Source organism: Camelus bactrianus, chromosome 29 (assembly GCF_048773025.1).
Source record: "Camelus bactrianus isolate YW-2024 breed Bactrian camel chromosome 29, ASM4877302v1, whole genome shotgun sequence".
NCBI classification, from domain to species: domain Eukaryota; kingdom Metazoa; phylum Chordata; class Mammalia; order Artiodactyla; family Camelidae; genus Camelus; species Camelus bactrianus.
In genome coordinates, this window is record NC_133567.1 from 15616765 (window position 1) to 15635239 (window position 18475).

Here is an 18475-nt window from a genome sequence, read left to right on the forward strand (position 1 = left end):
GTTCCCCTCTGAGTGACACTGGGGAATGTTGTGTCCTTGCCAAGTGCTGCAGTCCCACACCACATGTCACCTCAACATGCACACCTCAGGGGCCTTGTTGGATTCTTCAGATACTGATTGCATTGAAAATAAAGCTTACATTCCTCTTCCTTTCCTTACACATGCTCTAGAATGTTTGTCATCTCTTGCATTTCACTTATTACTTTCACATGCAAGCACTTTTTAAAGCTTACTGAGAAGGAGGAACACTCCATGGCATGGCCGGGGAAGTGCTCTGCTCGGAATTCCCCCAGGGAACCTGCAGTGAGGAGGGTGCTGGACAGACAGCCTCCAGCTGCCGCTACTTCATATGTGTTGGGGTGTTCACATCAAGGTCGTGCCCTGCCCAGGACATCCCCTGCACCACCCCTCCACCCTGGAATAAAAAACAAATCACTGCATCCTGTGGCCTCTGATATCAAAGTGAGAAAAGAAAAAGAAGAAAAAAAAATCAGAGCACCTGGTAGGCATCTTGGGTTTTGGAAGCAACACATACCACACTTGGAAACTGCTCCAGCCTATGTGCTGAGTGACATGGAAGGAAGGCTGCTAGCTTTTAGAAGGTTCAGAGCAAGAAAGAGTTTTGCAGCGGCCCAGGCTGTGGTGCAAGCAGCCCTGCCTCTTGGGCCACATGATCGGACAGATCCTTTGGTGTTGGTATTTGGTGTCATTGGTGAGAAAAGATACATAGAATGAAGGTTACGGCAAGCCCCAGGGGAAGAATCCCAGTGCAGATCTACCAGGAGCTGAAGAAGGCCATAGCGTCTGCAGAAGAGAATTACAGATCTTTTGGGAAACAGTTCCTGGTAAGTTACTTGACCTTGGCAGAAAAGGAATGCTTGACTGTGGGACACCAAATGACCGTTACTTTAGAATTTCCCGTGATGAGCCGGGTCCTGTTGAACCTGCCCAAACCAAGTCAGACAGACCCAGAAGCAGTCTATTCTAAGAAGTAAAGCTGGACCAAGCTGAGCAGAACCAGAGGACAGAAGTCAGCTGGAAGAGCAGGTTCCCCAGGGCCCCATGTCCCCTAGTGATGCACCAGTACCCCTTCCCCAGCTTCCCTATGGGAATCTTCAGGTTCCTGCAGGGACAATTGACCCAGATGAGCAGAAACAGGCTTTTAGACAGCAGGGACAGACAGGAATATGTACAGAACCCAGGTGCTTCCTGGTACTCCACTGAAACCCTGGCAGCAACAAATTCACGTGTGCAGCAACACCGGTCTGAGAACGGCCTGACTGACCAAGGATTCAGACCCTCCACGAAGGAAAGTTTGGGTCACACCACTAGGTGAACCACCAGAAGCTGCTACTATGCTAGCTCAGGGTGAAGGGAACTTAGAATGGACAGAGAGAGAGGTGAGAACCATTGTTAGCCCCCAAACCAACTGCAGAGACAGATCCTATTTGTCCCATGAATTTTCCTTTTCTAAGCTTTCCCTCAAGAAGAGAGACCCCTGGGAGCTGCTCCCCGAGCATGTGTGAAGACGATCTTTGTAATGTAAGGGGAGACTGTGTCGGCCGGGGCTATGCATGGCTCAGCAATTCCTGCAGGAGAGCTTGCTGCAAGCAGGCAGACTGGCCAAGAGCCTCAGGCTTTGGATGCTGGCAGGGTGGTTTGTGTTGAGGTCTCACTCTCCCTAGACTGTCTCCCGCCAATGGCTGAGCACCATGGGGCTGTTAGAGCTGGACCATCCATTCTCAACACAGGCTTCCTGTGACAGGCTCAAATTCTCCCCAGTGACCTGGCTGCAACTTTCTTAGGGTTACACTGCAGTATAAATTTCCCAGTCCTCCTTCCTTCCCTCCTTCCTTTCACAGGTTTCAGACCTTCATTGTGAACCAAAAGCTCTGCCCACCTACTCCTGCTTCCTTTGGCCTTTATCCCTCACATGTGTTCATCCCAGTAAATCTCTTGTATGTCTAATTCTGTCCTGACATCTGCTTGTTGGAGGCCCTGAACTGACACAGCCATGGGGCCATGGTCAAAGAGAGATAAAAGTCTGCTTTGAGACTTAATAAAATTGAATTGAAAATCAGATTTTGTGGTCCTTAAGAAAGAAGGAAGAAGCTCTCTGTGTACTGATCCCCAAGATCTATTAGGTGGGAAAAAAGCAATGTATAGAATAGTGTATGTAATATGCTGAATGTTTCTGTACTTGTATGTACATTAAAAACCTGTAAAGATACAAAGGAAAGTAAAGAGGGTTGGGGTGGTAATGCTCACTAAAGAACATTTTGATTTGTTTTTATTTTGCACATTGAAATTGTGCTACCTATTAATAATTAAATCTTCAGCATCTTTGCATATCATTACTTAAAAGATCAATCCTTTCTATGTGATGGAATAGAGCTGCCAGTTGGCATATGATATAGTAACATGTGTAAAGCGGTGAGTGGACCTGGTAAACTTAGGGACCCTCAAACTTAGTCTCCCAAATGGAAAAAGACTGCTTGGGTAATCCAGATGGCATGAGTGATTTCTGACTCAACTGATTGAATAATACATAGACTGTCTGCCTGAGTGTGACGGAGCGGACATTTAGAAGCTTCCAGCTGTGTACTGTTGTGCCAGTCCTGCTGAGTTTGCTGGTCTCAAAGTTTTGCAACTTTTAGAAAGAAGTATGCATCACCACTTCCTCCTTGAATGTTACAGCCTAGGCTAAATTATGCCTCATTTCAACACCTCAGTCCACATTAAATATTCCTTTAGTATAGATACTCCATCCAAGTGCAGGTAGCAATCCCTTGGCGAGCATTTCCAAAAGATGTTGGTCCAGCCTCCACCCTCCCCTGGCAAAATCTCTGACAGAAGCCCCATCGCATACCTTCTGAGAGCTTTCCCAGTGATCCTAATGCATTGCTGATGAAAAATCATCTCTGTAGGGCAATTGCCAAAACTCCCCTGTTGACAATCACCAGGGGACATGTTAAATATACGCATGCCCAGGTCTCTTCCTTGGTGAATTCTGATTCAGTGAGTTTGAGTTGGGGCTCAGAAATCTGTGTTTTTAATAAACGTTCTGGGTCTTCAGGGAAACATTACTGTAGTGTCATCCCCTCGTGTGGGCTCCATTAGATGCCATAAACTGACGAAATAAATCCAAAGGTTCCTGATACTAGTGATCCTAATGTTAGTCCATCTTTCTTGCATAAATTCTCTCTCAAAGTGCTTTGATGATTATAAAAAAAATCCTCCTCATCATTTAAAAGGCAAAATTCAAAAGTACCATGTAAGGGCATGCTACCTTAGGATAAATGCGCAACAGACAGTGAAAACTTCCATAAAAGAATAATATGCATAATAGACATAAGAATAATAAAAAATAAAATGCAATAACAGAAGCCATTCATGAGGTGGACTGGAAACCCAGAACTTAACAAAAGTCTGATAACTCTAGACCAGATCACTTGGCAGACTTGTAAAATCTCCATTCCCTGCCCATTGTCTCTGGAGTGTGGACTCAGGGAGCTGTGCTGTCTTCAGGGAATACTAGCCTTGAGAGGTCTGTCTCCCTCACTCATCTTGGAGAAGTGGCAGAGCATAGGGCCTGGACTAAGCCGGGAAGAGACTGGGGTCACTATGCAGCAAGGTACCCCTAGCCCCAGCTCCTGAGGTTTCCAGTAGTTTTGAATTGTAGCCTTGATCCTGCTGGCAGGTTTTGCATGATCCTGGACTAGTCGAGCACCGTGGTAGCTGGGCACACTGGCCTGCCCCTTGCTCCTGATTAGGGGCACCTGGATCAGCTGGTTTTCCTGTCCATCACTCCTGGGCATTTAGAGCAGTGTTGAGATAAGAGGGGCTTAGAGTTGAACACACAGCAGGAGATTGTGTCCAAGAAATCCTGGGGCTCTCTCTTTCAGATTTTAAAAAATAATGTCAGATAAATGAAAAAAATACATCTTTCTTTTCTATCTTTATGAGCAAATGGTTCATTGACTGCTGAATCATACATTTGTTAAGAGCTATTCTGTCCAAGAAGTAACTAAATTTTGCTTAAAAATCTGTAGACTTTAGAGTCACTTTCATATTGATAATGACATATTTTGTCTTTGATTAGTGTCTGAGGAAACTATATGCAAGTGCATTTTCATTTCATGATTCTCTTTCATCTCAAAGGCCACATTACTTTTCCTGAAATGTATCATTCCTTTAGAATGTACCAGGTTAATGTAATCCATTAATGAAAAGACTTTAAAATGTTAGGAAAGGTCTTTTCCCTCTTTATAGCTATCTCAGTGACATGAATGTAGTCTTCAGCATTTCCTTTTGTCCTTTTACTGAACATATATACAATGAGTGTCTTCTAACTGGAATGTCCTATAGTGAGTATGAAGTCATGAATGGCCTGCCCTCAAGGAATGTATAGTCTATTGTGGGGGGTAGATATTACATCAATATGTAATTGCAATTTGCTGTGCTATAGAAGAAAAATTAGTGCTATTAATAAAGAATGTCAATGGACATTTTCATTTAGATTGCAAGGTCAGGAAAGACCTCCCCATCCATCCATCCATCCATCCATCCATCACTACAGCAGATATTGCTCAGAAGCTTCTCCAACAATGTGACATTTTAAAAAATTAAACTGTAGTTGATTTTCAATATTATATTAGTTTCAGGTATATAACATAGTGATTCAATATTTTTATAGATTATACATCATTCAACATTATTACAAAACAATGGCTATATTTCCCTGTGCTGTACAATATATCCTTGTTGCTTATCTATTTTATACATAGTAATTTGTATCTCTTAATCTCATTCCCCTATCTTGCCCCTCCCCTATTCCCTCTCCGCACTGGTAACCACTAGTTTGTTCTCTATATCTGTGAGTCTGTTTGTGTTTTGTTATTTTAATTCGTTTTATTTTTTTAGGTTCCACATATAAGTGATAACATATAGTATCTCTGTTTGACTTATTTTATACTAAGCATAATAAGCTCTAGGTCCATCCATATTGTTGCAAATGGCAGAATTCCACTCTTTTTTATGGCTGAGTAAGATTCCAGTGTGTGTGTGTGTGTGTGTTTGTGTGTGTGTGTGTGTGTGTGTGTAAGACGCTTTATCCTTTCATCTGTTGACGGACACTTAGGTTTCTTGCTTCCATGTCTTTGCTATTCTAAATAATGCTGCTATGAACACTAGGGTGCATATATCTTTTAGAATTAATGTTCTCATTTTCTTTGGATATATACCTAGGAGTAGAATTGCTGGGTCACATGGTAGTTCTACTTTTAGTTTTTTGAGAAACCTCCATACTGTTTTCCATAGTGGCTGCACCAATTTACATTCCCATCAACAGTATAGGAGGGTTCTCTTTGGTCAGCAGAATTTATTTGTGGTCTTTTTGTTAATAGCAATTCTGACAGGTGTGAGGTGGCTTCTTATTGTGGTTTTGATTTGCATTTCTCTAGTGGTTAGCCATGTTGAGCATCTTTTCACGTGCCTCTTAGCCATCTGCATGTCTTCTTTGGAAAAAGGTCTCTTCAAGTCTTCTGCCCACTTTGTTCTCTTCTAGAAGTTTTATGGTTGCAGGTCTTACATTTAGGTATTTAACCCATTTTGAGTTTATTTTTGTAAATGGTGTGAGGAAATGTTCTAATCTCATTCTTCTACATGCAGCTGTCCAGTTTTCACAGTGCCACTTATTTGAGACTGTCTTTTCTCCATTGTATATTCTTGCCTCCTTTGTCATAGAATAATTGACCATAGGTGTGTGGGTTTCTCTCTGGCTCTCTATTCTCGTGCATTGATCTATGTGTCTGTTTTTGTGCCAGTGCCATGCTGTTTTAATTACTGTAGCTTTGGCATATAGTCTGAAGTCAGGGAGAGTGAGACGTCTAGGTTTGCTCTTTTTTCTCAGGATTGCTTTGGCAATTTGGAGTCTTTCACGGTTCCGTACAAATTTTAGAATTATTTCCAGAAAAATTTAAGCTAAGTTCTGAAGGATGAGTAGTAGCTGGTCTGGACTGTAAGTAGGATATCAGCTGGAGAAGAGGGAACAACTCTGAGGTAGAAAGAGCTTGGCACATAGAAGTAACTGTAAACAGGACACTGTGCTTGGATTCATTGAACAAGGAGGAGGATTTTGGTAAGAGCTGATCGGCAGGGAGAGAGGCAGGCACCAGGGCCTGGTTGTGATCTTATTCTAAGAGCTCAGTAAGAAAGGCTGACTGTCCAATCACTTCCCCCATAGCTGGGGGTCGGGCAGAGAAAGGAAAAGAGGAAGAAGGGTAGCACTGGAAAGAAACTATGAAAAAGGTGTTAAAGACCAGCCCGTCCTTCCTGATTCGAATACATACCCTGAAGCAAGATGCAACCCCACCCCCCTACTACAAAACAGTGTTTTTCAAACTAGAGAAATGCACAAATAGTATTTGAAGGAAAACAAAAATTTATTCAGACCTCTTGCCCATGGTGGTTTCAATAATTTCATTTCTCTTTAAGTATACAACTGTTGTATATATATATATGTACCTATATACATAAGCCCTAAGGTAAGGCATACCTCTGCATGCTTGTAGTTTATTTACAATATAAAACCCAAAACTTTAATAATTGGAAACAAGTAATTTTGAAATTAACAAGCTGCATTTAATGTGACAGATGATGAAATAAAAACCACTGCCTGAATTTTTTAAAGTTACAGCACTACACTGTCCACAGAGGCACAGCTTCTCCCAATTCGGCACATGCGTCCTGCTTCATGCTGTTGAGGACGCCTCTGAGGGATTTCATAGGAAGTCTTTCTCTGTGTGGAGTACAAAGAAGTGTGTGAGCGTATCACTGGGCTGTTGCTTGGTGAACGTACATCATTTACATATTCGGTCTGCCTCTCTTCTCATTAGTCAGAAACAATGAAAGTAGAAAGACTCAGTGGCAAAGTCTGCCTAAACAGAAACACAAGATGAGCCACTGAAACCAAGCAACAGTCTGCAGAGATGAAAAATCCAGAGAAAATTACCAGACCTCTTAGAGTACATGGGTGAACTCCCTTAGGTGTGAGGACTTTTGTTTGGGAAACAGTTCTAAATGCGGAGAGTGGATTATTCCCAGAGACTTCCTAGAGGAAAAAAGGGAAATGTTCCTTCTCACACAGAGCCATGGAGACAGGATAAATTGTTCCTTCCAACATTCTAAAAAGGGATTGCTGGAATCCAAGGTTCGGTAGGGTCAAGAGAGAGCAGTAAGATTTGAGTGTAAGGAGAGACCAACTTGGGTGTGGTCACAAGTCCCTGTGGTTCCTACTTGGGGTACTCAGGACAGACAAGATTAGAAAGAGGCGACTGAGATGTCCCTGCTTTCCTGGCCAGTTGGCTGAAAAAGGCTTACAGCACTAGCCTCCCAAGTCAGGTGCGCAAACCTATCCATTGGAGTCTGGGAAGAAAATATTAAGAGCCCTGGGAAATGTGAGCCTCACTCTCAGGCGTATGGAGAGCAGCTCTCAAAGAAATTTGAGTGGTGGCTCTATCAAACTGAGAGCTCTCAACAGTTTGTTTAATTTATTAAATGCAAAGAGTAGCCAGTAAAAGAAACGTGTATTTTCTGATAAGGTAGAAAATGGCGCAGTCTACAATTGTTAAGTTGATCAGGTTGATTTGTATATAAAGTTAAGTTTTACTGTTCCAAGGTGTCACAAGTCTTCCATCCATCAATAAAGTCCATTACTTCAGGGAGAGGGGTGGGCAAGGTACAAACGACTAAACTTGAGACTTTTGGCTCAAAAACAAGTTTTAACTTTAGAAGAAAAGATATATGAGATGCGAAGGCCAATATTTGTAAGATTCAGTTTTTGCTAAGAGAAAGAAATGATTTGTGGGTTTCCCGAAAAGCATCAGCTGGAGACTTGGACACAGGGGTCTTACTGTGGAAGATGGATTCGAGAGGATATAGGAAATTATACTAGCAGTCTGAAGAGGTCTGGGAGAGGATGAGTGGGAACAAAAATTCCCCGACGTATTCCTAGGTATACAGAGAATCTGAGGGCGGAAGGGTTGCACAGTCTACTTCCCTCCTGGGCATCTGGGGAGAGGGGTGGCAGTGCCTCATCCAATAGTTGGAACCAACACAGGACAGCCATGTTAGGACAGAGGGGATGGGGTGGGGACTGAGGCAGACAGCCTGAGATGGCTGGGCAGTGGACCTGAAGCACTGCCTGGATCCCCCTCCTGGACCAGGAACTTGTCCTGGCTGCTGTGAGTGCTGCCAGCTGATGCCTTGCGGCTGAGTCCTTCTCCAAGTACTGCCTTGAGCCAAGGAAGGCCTCCTAGCCCAAGGTTGTGTGAAGTCCTGGGGCAGCACATGTCCAGTGATGGGTCCTTTCTAGGGAATATAAAAGTGCCTCAACTGGAACAACTCTAAAATGCACCCCCAAACCCACCCTGCCCAGTCAGCTTCTCTGCAACTGCCTGGCTGTTCTAACTTCTCTCTCCTCAACCCAGCTGCCCTCACTTCTTTACAAGCGTTGTTCAGGAGAGCATTTGCCAATAAACCTTTTATAGGCAAATCTCAAAGTCTGTTTCCTGGGGAACACTAGCTGCAACAGGTCTCCTAGTTCTCAGGCACTTGGGGGGTTGAAATATGGAGGAAACCAGAGATAAGTTCCCCTAAGTTGATATTGATGAGAATCATGAGCAGGTTGGCTGCTTGTGGGTTTCTGTGGTGTGGTGAGAGTTAAGGCTTTGGCTGGATGTCACCAAGACAGGGACTGGATGGAAGATGTGCATGAATTTCAAAGGATAAGTTAGAGCAAAGATTGAGTCAGCATTACTGGGATGGGGGTGGATGGCCACCCCCTGCCTGTGCCTGACAGTGCTGGAGGGACTGGCCAGGCAGGAACCCTTCAGCACATGCAGCAAAGCCAGAGGTCAAGCTTCAAAGATTCAGCTGGACAAGACACTGCAGGGAGGCCAATGAGGACCAGGGGGTTGTTTTCAAACCGGGTGCCCCTCTCTTGAGGTCAGGTGAACTGAAGCCACCAGAAAATCAGATCCATTCCCCACCCTCCCTGCCACCCCCAGAGGGAGGGAGAAGAGTGACTATTTCCCTAAAGAGATTTGTATTCGATTAGTGTAGCTGAGTTATCCTGAGAGGGACAAAATTAAGAGTTTTTCCATCATCAATGGAAATGGGTCTCTAGAGCTGTTAATTGTGGTCCTAGAGAAATAAAACAGTTCCATTTTTATACATCTGAGGTGGAATGTGCAGAAACACGTGAATAAAAAGAGAGAAGAAAGATGAAAACAAAATCAAGGCAAAAAGCCATATATGTGATATGTATTTTTTTATATATCACTGTCTTAACACGAAGAACCAGACCTTGTTGTAAGTGCTTTTACTGAAATACTTCTTTGGTTTACGGACATTTCAGGTGAAAATTAGCCGAGCTGCCAGTGGATAGTGCACTTTAAATACTACCCTGGATATTGGAAAGGTATTTCCCAGGCAGGCAGCCAGAAAGCTCCGAATCTGGAACACAATTGCATATTGTCATTTTGAGAATGAACAGACAGCTTGAAGATGAACTACAGCTGATCCAAAGGAAACAGGCTAATTCCCCTGCTCTAAAATGACAACAAGGCTCCTGTTCTCAGCCTCTTAGTTTGTCTGTCTTTACACATATTTTTTTCCACTGAATTCTCACAACAGGTCTATGAAGAAGTTACCATTATCATCCTAATTTCACAGAAGAAATGGAGGCTGAATGAGGTTCACTGGCTCTCAGTATTCAAACTCAGGCAGCTGGCTCAGGGCCCATGCACGCCACCTCTGTAACCCACCGCCTCCCCTAAAATGTCCTGCTGTCTTGTATGTTACAAAGAGGATCTGCAGCAGGTTCCAGGACATCTGAAGAGTCATTTTAGCAAAGCTAGAAACACAACTATTGCCAAGTGCAGACGATCAGCCAGGTGAGCCCGAACGCGGAGGAGTGATAAGCCAAGGTGGAGGATTTGACCAATTGGTAATGAATAGGGGTCAGTGGTAAAGTCAGAACCACTCTCATTCAGTGCGTCGTGACCTGCATGCGGTAATTAGTTATTTATATGTATCTAAGTTCTTCATTTAGAAAGTCTGTATATAGTTACTTTCTAGGAGCCGGGTCACCTGTGCCCTGCACCATTGTATCCTTAATAGGAGTTTCTGAGCTTGTCAGTTAGTCCCTTTCGCGTCACTGAAGAGGAGTGTCTCAGTAAGGAGAGTCTGAGGCAAGTGAAAAGCTTCAAGTGTCCTGGTAACATTTGGACATGCCCAACACTCAACAGTGGAAAACTCAATATTTGCCAAATTTCCAAGCCGTGTTTATCAGCCAGATTGTCCCGCCACCCTTTCCCCATGTTTTCTTTCCTTAGCAAAGTCACCACCAATAGCAGTGGGTGAGAATAGTGGAATGCCACCCAGTACCCAGAAAATGTAGGGCTGCAGAATTTATAGCTTCTCATGCCATACAGCAGATAGATTTGGGAATACTTCAGAACTTCTCATTTTAACTTTCCTCCTGATGGCATCTATTTGTATCATCGGTTTCAGTCTTGCAGACTTGGAGGGAGTGGTGAAAGATGAACGGGCAGTGCTCAGCCACAAGGGGAGAAGAAACGTCATCCAGCCCCCAGAATAGCAACAGCAATAAATATGGTCATGTTGCTCTTCTGCTGAGACCGAAACGACAGAGAGGATCACATTTGCAGCACCCAACAGGCCTCCTGGCTACATGGGGCTGGCTCGGGGGTTTGGAGGAAGCATGCATCAGAGCTGATATGGATGGAGAGGCTGGATTTTGGAGCTGTGACTCAGCACACAGAGAAAGGGGGCAGAGACCCCACCGCAGAGCTAGCGGGGACTCGGCACCCTTCTGGCCACGGGGAGTCCGTTCTAAATCGGCTTTCCGGACAGCTGGCTCGGGGCTCATGAGAGCTGAGCCCAGAACTTCCCTGCATGTCTGCCTGAGAACTTGCTGCTGTCTGCAGCTGCCACGGCCATCAAGGCACATGCGTAATGAGGAAGGTGAAAAAAAGGGCTCTCGTTGGTCACCAGTTATTTAAAGTGGACCCATCGGATTTCAGCTACCTCATTGCACAGAATCAGCACCTTTACTCTGGGAGGTCTTGGAGGAAGCGGCTTCTTCAGAATTCCTGACGTCTCCCTTTGCAGACCATGACTCCTGGTGCTTCATCTAACTGTGCCCCTTTTCACATATATTTCAATTTCCTATAATGTATGGCTGTGTCTCTGGGTGGGGTTGTGATTTCTCCAATCTTTACATTCTTTTGCCATTCAACTGGCAAAGCTGGGCTTTTGCATTTTCATAACTTGCATACAGCAGTAGTTTTTTAGGCTGAAAACATGTTCGGTTAATAGATGTGCCTGATTTTTCCCGTGTGTTTTGAAAACCAAAGCATCACCTGAATTTGACCAGTTTTTCTTTTTCTGTTAAACCTCCCTGCTCTAAAAGGATCATTTCTTACAAAGCCCAGCTCCTTCTCTCTGGATCTTTGTGGTTCACTTGGTCTCTCTGATCAGTCCCCAATGTCACGGAGGGAGTCACTGGAAACAGGTTCACTGTGGCCACATGTCACCTGTCTCCCTCACATGGCTTTAACAGGCACAGATTCAATTCCATGCTTTCATCTGTTTTCGGTTACGTACTTAGGATTTAAATGAATCTTTCCTCCATGCATTACGATATTGCTTTCATTTGGACAGTACAGCATGTAAGAAATGCTTTAGGCTTTGAGACCTCAGTGTAAAATTCAGCACTGTGTTTCCATGTCATTATTATCTTATGCTTCTTCAGAATAGTACTAAGACCAGCAAGATAAATGAAGTAGTTTTTATAGCCCTAGCTCTTATGTTTGTTCTCTCAATGTCCCTGCTGACGTTGGGTGGTTAAGAAAAAAGACTATGCCAGTGTGTTGAAGTTGGTGCCAAAGGAACATAGATGACTATTTGGTGCTTGGGATCCGCTGCTGCCCAGAACCTTATCTTGTCCTATTTATACATTCACAAAGCAAACTCTTACTTAGAGCAATCCTTGCAACATTAACATTTTCTTTTGTTAAAGCTTATGCCTCTGAGTTTTAATGCCATTTTTCTCATGTGGCCAGGGACAATGCAGGCATAAATTAACTTCTCTGCTTATTATTTAGTGACTAAAAGAATGCAAAAGCAAGGACATTGGAAAAATAAATTCCAATATATTACTAAATATTCTAATTTGAATTACCAGGATAAATGCCAAATGATCTTAAACCCCTGGAAAGAGTCCTTTAAAACTAAAACAAAAGTGATAAAAGATGGTGTCCTGGAAGACTACTTGAGTCATCTACTGGGAAAAAGGAAGAAAAAGGTATCTTCTGCTGAGAGGATGGCAATTCTGTGGTTACGATAAAGGCTGAATGGTAGGTACATATGTACATTGTAAATTAGTAAGACTATATTAACCTTAGGAAATGTTAACTAATAAAAAGCTTCAATTTCAGACATAAGCAATAAATATCCTGGGTGCTTTTTTCATATATAAATATCCTAGGGGTTTCATAGTTGCAAACATTTATAAGTAGATCTTTTTATTATTGTACCGTTAAGGAAAGAAATGTTAGTGATACTATTCAAATACAAGTAGGGCTGGGAAGTGACTCCTTTTCTTTCTTCTTTGATTTCTCTTACTCTCATATTATAAGTGATATTTGCACATTAATGTAATCACCAAAGTGTTCTTTTAATGAACTACTCCAGTGAGTACAGTGTGAAGTCCCGAAATGAACCTGTGGGGTTAAGTCCTAGTTTCGACAGTTACTAATAGTGTGAGTTTGGGAAATTTCCTGACCTTTCTGTGCTTCAGTATCCTCACCTATAAAACAGAGATGATATTTCTTCCTGACTTAGGGATTTTGCAAGTGTTAAATACAATTCACTTACAAAGTCTTCAAAATAGTTCCTGGTGCACAGTAAACCCTTCAAAAAATATTAGCAACCACGTAGTGCAAATGAATCTTTGTTTTAATTGAATACTGGTCCATATTCATGTATTTATTCTAAAATCTGTACCATTCATCAAAATAGAGACGGGTGAGAGAGGATGGACAGATATGTCAAATCCTTTGCACCAGAAATACGGCTCAAAGTGAATTCTCTACCAAAAAAATAAAGAATTCAGTGTACTGTTAACATTAGTAGTGATCCTTTGAGAAACTAGGAAATTAACCAAATATAATAATTTAATAATTTGATATGTAAGTATACAATAACCTCACAGCAAGAGCCTCCTGAATTAATAAATTGCATTTAGTATTAAACATGACTCTTTGCTCTGGGATGCAAGAAAGACCAGAAGAAAGATTTTAGAATTTCAAAAGCAAATCTGGGCTATTATTCTAAGGTTGTTGAGGCTTTTGCCTAGAAGCCCGCCGTGGGTAATCTACATTTTTTGAGGGGGAAGTGAAGGAGTTTTGGTGTCCTGAGCCTGTAAACTCTGACTGGTGGCTTGGCACCAGGGGGTTTTTACCAGGCTGTTTTGTGGAAGTGGTTCCAAGTTATGTAGCCTTTTCTTCCAGATACCATGAGTTAGCCTTTGACTTTCATGCACTGTTCTGCTCTACAAATTTTACAGATGGGGCGGACTGGGGACTGGGAATTGAGATGGCTCATTAGTTATACACTAAATTGGTTGTTCTCAGACTTAATGTGCTTCGGAAAAACCTGGAGGGTTTTTAAAAACATCATTGCTGGGTTCCACCTTAGAGTTCCTGATTAAGTAAACTGTGCATTTTAAACAAGTTCCCAGGTGATGATGGTCTGTTAGGGGATTACACTTCGAGAACCGTGGTGATAAATATAGGAGTCAAGATGATCAGAGCGCTGGTAAAGCAGTTGGAACCATGGAAATTACTTCATCAAATCAATGTATTTGAGGAGCCATCTTTCATCTCATTAATTAGATAATTAGTTTTGTAGATGTCTGAGAATATTAGAGAACAGGAATTTTTAACATTTGAGATAAAAATTCTCAAAAATGATTTCTAAATAAGGACCTTCCCCCACCCTTTTCTCTTATGTGTATACCAGTTACAAATCTTATGCAATTCACATGGGTCAGATAACTGGCCTGGGTCAGGTAAAGCAGGCAAGACAGCTTCTTGGTGCTTAGTATTAATGTTGCTGTTATTAGCAGATTCTATTTTTTTTTACATATGCATAAAAGATTTTTTCCCCTAATTTTGGAAAATTTGATTTTTTAACCAGATAGCTTAATTAGTTAAATACATTCTCTGGAGCACATTACCATTTCTGTTTTCTAATTTGTCAAAGGAAAAAAAAAATCGCAGGGGATTTCTTATTCTTAAAAAAATAGGGACCTCTTGTGGTCATTTGTAAAAGTACTTAAAAAAACAAAAGCCGAGTATTTCAATTTGTCAAAAGTTTTCAAGATCTCTGGGTTAGCTGACATACATTAAAAAATATTATATATATGTACATATATATATGAATTACCCATTACTCATCAAAATAGGTAATATCAGTAATAGAACTTTAGACAATGATAATTTTTATAAATATATACATCATTCAGCTATAAAAGTTCTATATGATAAATTAAAAGTTGACTGAAGCATAAGACATAAAGAAAAGTGCACAAATTATAATTGTTTAGCTCAAGGTATTTTCCCAAACTGGATATACCTGTGTATCCAGCATATCTGGTAGATTTTTATCATAACTGTAGGTAAACTGATCCAGGCTGATCTATTATTTTAGCATCAATCAGATCCATTTTAACTTCATTCACTCACAAATATTCAAATGAATAAAGAATTTCAAAAAAATTAAGATAAAAATAATCAATTTACTAAGCCATGATACACAGTCCAGATTTGTAAGTATTTAATTTGTCAAATGAAATTGCCTTTACACATTGAATTTCTAGAGCAGTAGATGAAATAGGCTATAATTTGTTATTATTGTTGTTTTTCTGTCACTTTTTGTTGTCGCTGCTGTTGGTGGCGGTTATCTACCCTTTTTTCTCCATTATTAATAAGCAGTTTTGGAGCATCTTTTACGTACCAAGCACTATTTTGGATTCTCGGGGATACTAAAATGAACAGTATTAGGTCTTCGACCTTAAGAGGCTCAGAGTCTAATTCACAAGAAAGACATATAAACAGTAGTTTGTTACGGTAGTTTGTGTTCTGATAGAAGTATACATATCCATGTGGACTGCTTTTCAAGAGGGTGGCTATATTTTTCCTAAAGTGTACCCCAGTCTGTATAAAGCTTGAAAGTCCACAACTTTCTGTTTTTGGTTTAAAACTAGTGTAGTGTTGTAGAAAATAATACTCGACCAAGAGTTAGAAAAGTCGTGTTGGAGTTATAGCTCTTTTGCTGACCAGCTCTGGGACTTTGGACCAATTGCTCAGGTATTATGGATGGTAGCTACCTTACAGGCTATCATGAGGATGAGATGAGAGTGTAAGAAAGTGGTCTGTGATTTTCATACACCAAAATTCCACACTATTCCTTTTGTTTATAAGGTATTATTAATGTTAAACACCAATGCAATGATCAGTTCTTTCAGTGTTTACTGGTTCATGGTTTTGTTGCTGGGGAGATGTGCTAGAGAAAGTGCTCGGTGTTTAACGGTGGGCAGACAAATGTGTGCACATTTATTTTCTTCCTAAAAAGAATGTAGAGGCTGAAAAGGAAATAAGGATAGTGGGGTCTGAGAAATGGAGAAGGAAGCAGAACTAAAGCTGGGTGGGACAAGAAAAGGTGCCCAAAGCAGATGAACATACAAACATACTCATTCACAAATTGACCCACAGTTCTCCTGATCATCATTGTCATCAAAACCATCTATTAAATACTAAATAAAATACATGCATTCGTGGTGTGCTGGTAAATATTTAACAACCAACTCTCCAGGAAAAAAACCCCAAACACATGGCAGATAGCACTTACAGATTTCTGTAGTGTAAATACTCCTACCACGGCCAGTTTTAAGCTACTAATATGATGTGGCTGAACAGGGAGTTAAAAGAGAGGCACACAGCCCACCCCTATTATGATTTCCATCACCCAAACATAATAGACATAAAAAAATAAACTCTAGAGTATATTATAGATAATGATAAACACAGCAAAATAATTTGAAAGGCTGTTTTGAGTATTTGCTAGCTTTATTTTAAAAATAATTTACTTAAATACAATTTAATCTTATTTAATCTTTAATACTGGCTGTGTTGAACATCCAGCTTGCCAAATTCCTGAAAATTAAACAATCAGCTCTGTCGAGGCGGTATGAACAGGTGAAAGCACAGCACTGGGAAGACTGGTAATTGCATTAGTGGTACCAGTTGGAATAAAGAGCATCACCTCTTCTGGAAAACCTGTCTATATTAGGTGCCTTTCTCTATATTCCCATCATAATCTCTCAGATATCAGAGCAATTACGGCACTGTGTTGAAGTTTCATTTTTCTCTCTCCACACTTGAGTCCCAGTGACTGTGACTTTTAACTTCATATCTTCTAAATCTGGCACTGTTCCCAGGACAGGTAGAGCTCAACAAATGCATATTGAAGAAGTACATTAACCTGGATCTGGCTCCTGTTTGCCTGGAGCCCACAATCTAATGTAATGATGTACAAAAACTCATAGCTGCAGAACACACACACACAGTTTAGTAGAAGCTCTGAATAATGATGTGAATAGACAATAAGGTTTTTATATTACCTCAGAGTGGCTTTTATGAGGATGGAAAATAACAGAGATTATGGATCAATGGAAGTAGATGGAACAGTTCTTTTTCTACCCCTATCGTGATTTCGAAACCAAACCAAATCAAACCATCATGCTTCCTTACCTCATCTGTTTAATGACATTCTTGTAATATTCAAGTCTTTAAGAAGTAAAAGTAGCACATATTTAGTATAGAAAAATTACAGTATATCGATGCACAAAGAAATAAAAGCCACTTATATTTCACAAGGTTGATGTAGTAGTGAGGGTAGGTTAAGACAATAGCACCCAGAAAAAGGACCAAATAACAGTGTCTTAAACAAGATGCTTTATCTCTCCCGTTTGGAGGTTTGCAGACAGGTTCACGTGGTCATTCTGCTTCCCAATGCCCTAAGATTCTCAAGGTCAGCTCAGGGCTCGCCATCCATAGGGTATGGCCCCATTCTTCATGGTTCCAGCCAGTATTCACTCTCCTGGTAGCAGGAGGGAGGGATGGGATGAAGAAGAGGCACAGGACCAACCATCTCCTTTAGGAGGATTCCCAGAACTGGCCCTTTGGCATGTCTATTATATCCCATTTGTTAGAAACTAGTCACATGCCACGTTTATCTGCAGTGGAGCCTGGGAAATGCAGTTTTTCTTCTCAGCAGTCATGTGCTTAGCTAGAATTTCTACCATCATCAAAGAAGGGGGAAATAGATTTTTAGGACCAGAATTTGCTCCAGTTATTTCCTTGGTTAAATTGCAAATAGAGGAACTGTTGGAAGTTACACCCGCTTTCAAGGTTATTGATGTGGACTGATAAATTTCCTTTCAGAAGCTCTATATACACTTACACTTCCAAGGACATATTCAATACTTAATATTTAACACCAACACGGTAATCAGTCAATCCACTGATTAACATGTGGCTTTGCTGCTGGGAATATGTGACAGAGAAAGTGCTCAGTGTTTGACAGACTGGGGCTTTAATGTCAGGACTCTTTCAGCTGCAAGTGACAAAGGACTTAACAAGAATGTTGTTTATTCAGATATTGAGGGGACTTGGGCACATTAAGGAAGGGGAACCGACAGTATACATTAGAGTCTGAAGTTGGAGAATTAAAAATGAATCTTCTGAAGAGGAATGGGAGAGGAGGATTATACAGCAGTAGTAAACATTTTAAGGCCCAAAGAGAGACAAGCAAGAGTCATATGACGTCCTCTTAACATCACAGAGGGGCTTTTCCACGCATGCTTTCATCAACTGCTATTGCACAGGCACTGTGCTAAGTGCCTTGTGCACAGCCTCTCATTGAATTCCTGTGCAGTCATATATTCTTATACACCCATATTTTGCACACAATGAAGTGAAGGTTCAAGAGAGGTCAGGTTAAGGGTGGAGCTAGAATCTAAACCCCACTCTGTCTGATGTCAAAATTTTGCTTTTTCCTTTATTTCTCTGAAGAGTGAATTGATAAAAAACAAATTTGGTAAGGATCACTTTTGCTGTAGCATTTGAATTCATTGAAGGGTATAAAAAGATATAAAAATCCTGAAAAATTATAAAAGAATCATAGAGAACAACAAACGAAGTGTTATAAAGGGCAGGAAGGACCTCATGAGATTTTGTTTCTTCCGGGGGGCACATTTTGACCTGAGTTGGGTACCTGCCTCTCTTTTCTCTGAGTACCTGTGTTCACCCTAAGATTGACAGTT

The 18475-nt window shown here is 41.2% G+C and overlaps 1 protein-coding gene across 1 annotated transcript in view; it reads left to right on the forward strand.

Moving 5' to 3' along the window:
- The first annotated feature begins 10726 nt into the window (after nt 1-10726).
- The window catches only part of GDAP1 (ganglioside induced differentiation associated protein 1), a 28313-nt gene continuing 20564 nt past the window's right edge, over nt 10727-18475 (forward strand). Inside the window, exon 1 of the mRNA XM_074354907.1 lies at nt 10727-12443. The gene's annotated coding sequence lies outside the window, so the exon portion shown is untranslated. The remainder of the gene's footprint in view (nt 12444-18475) is intronic.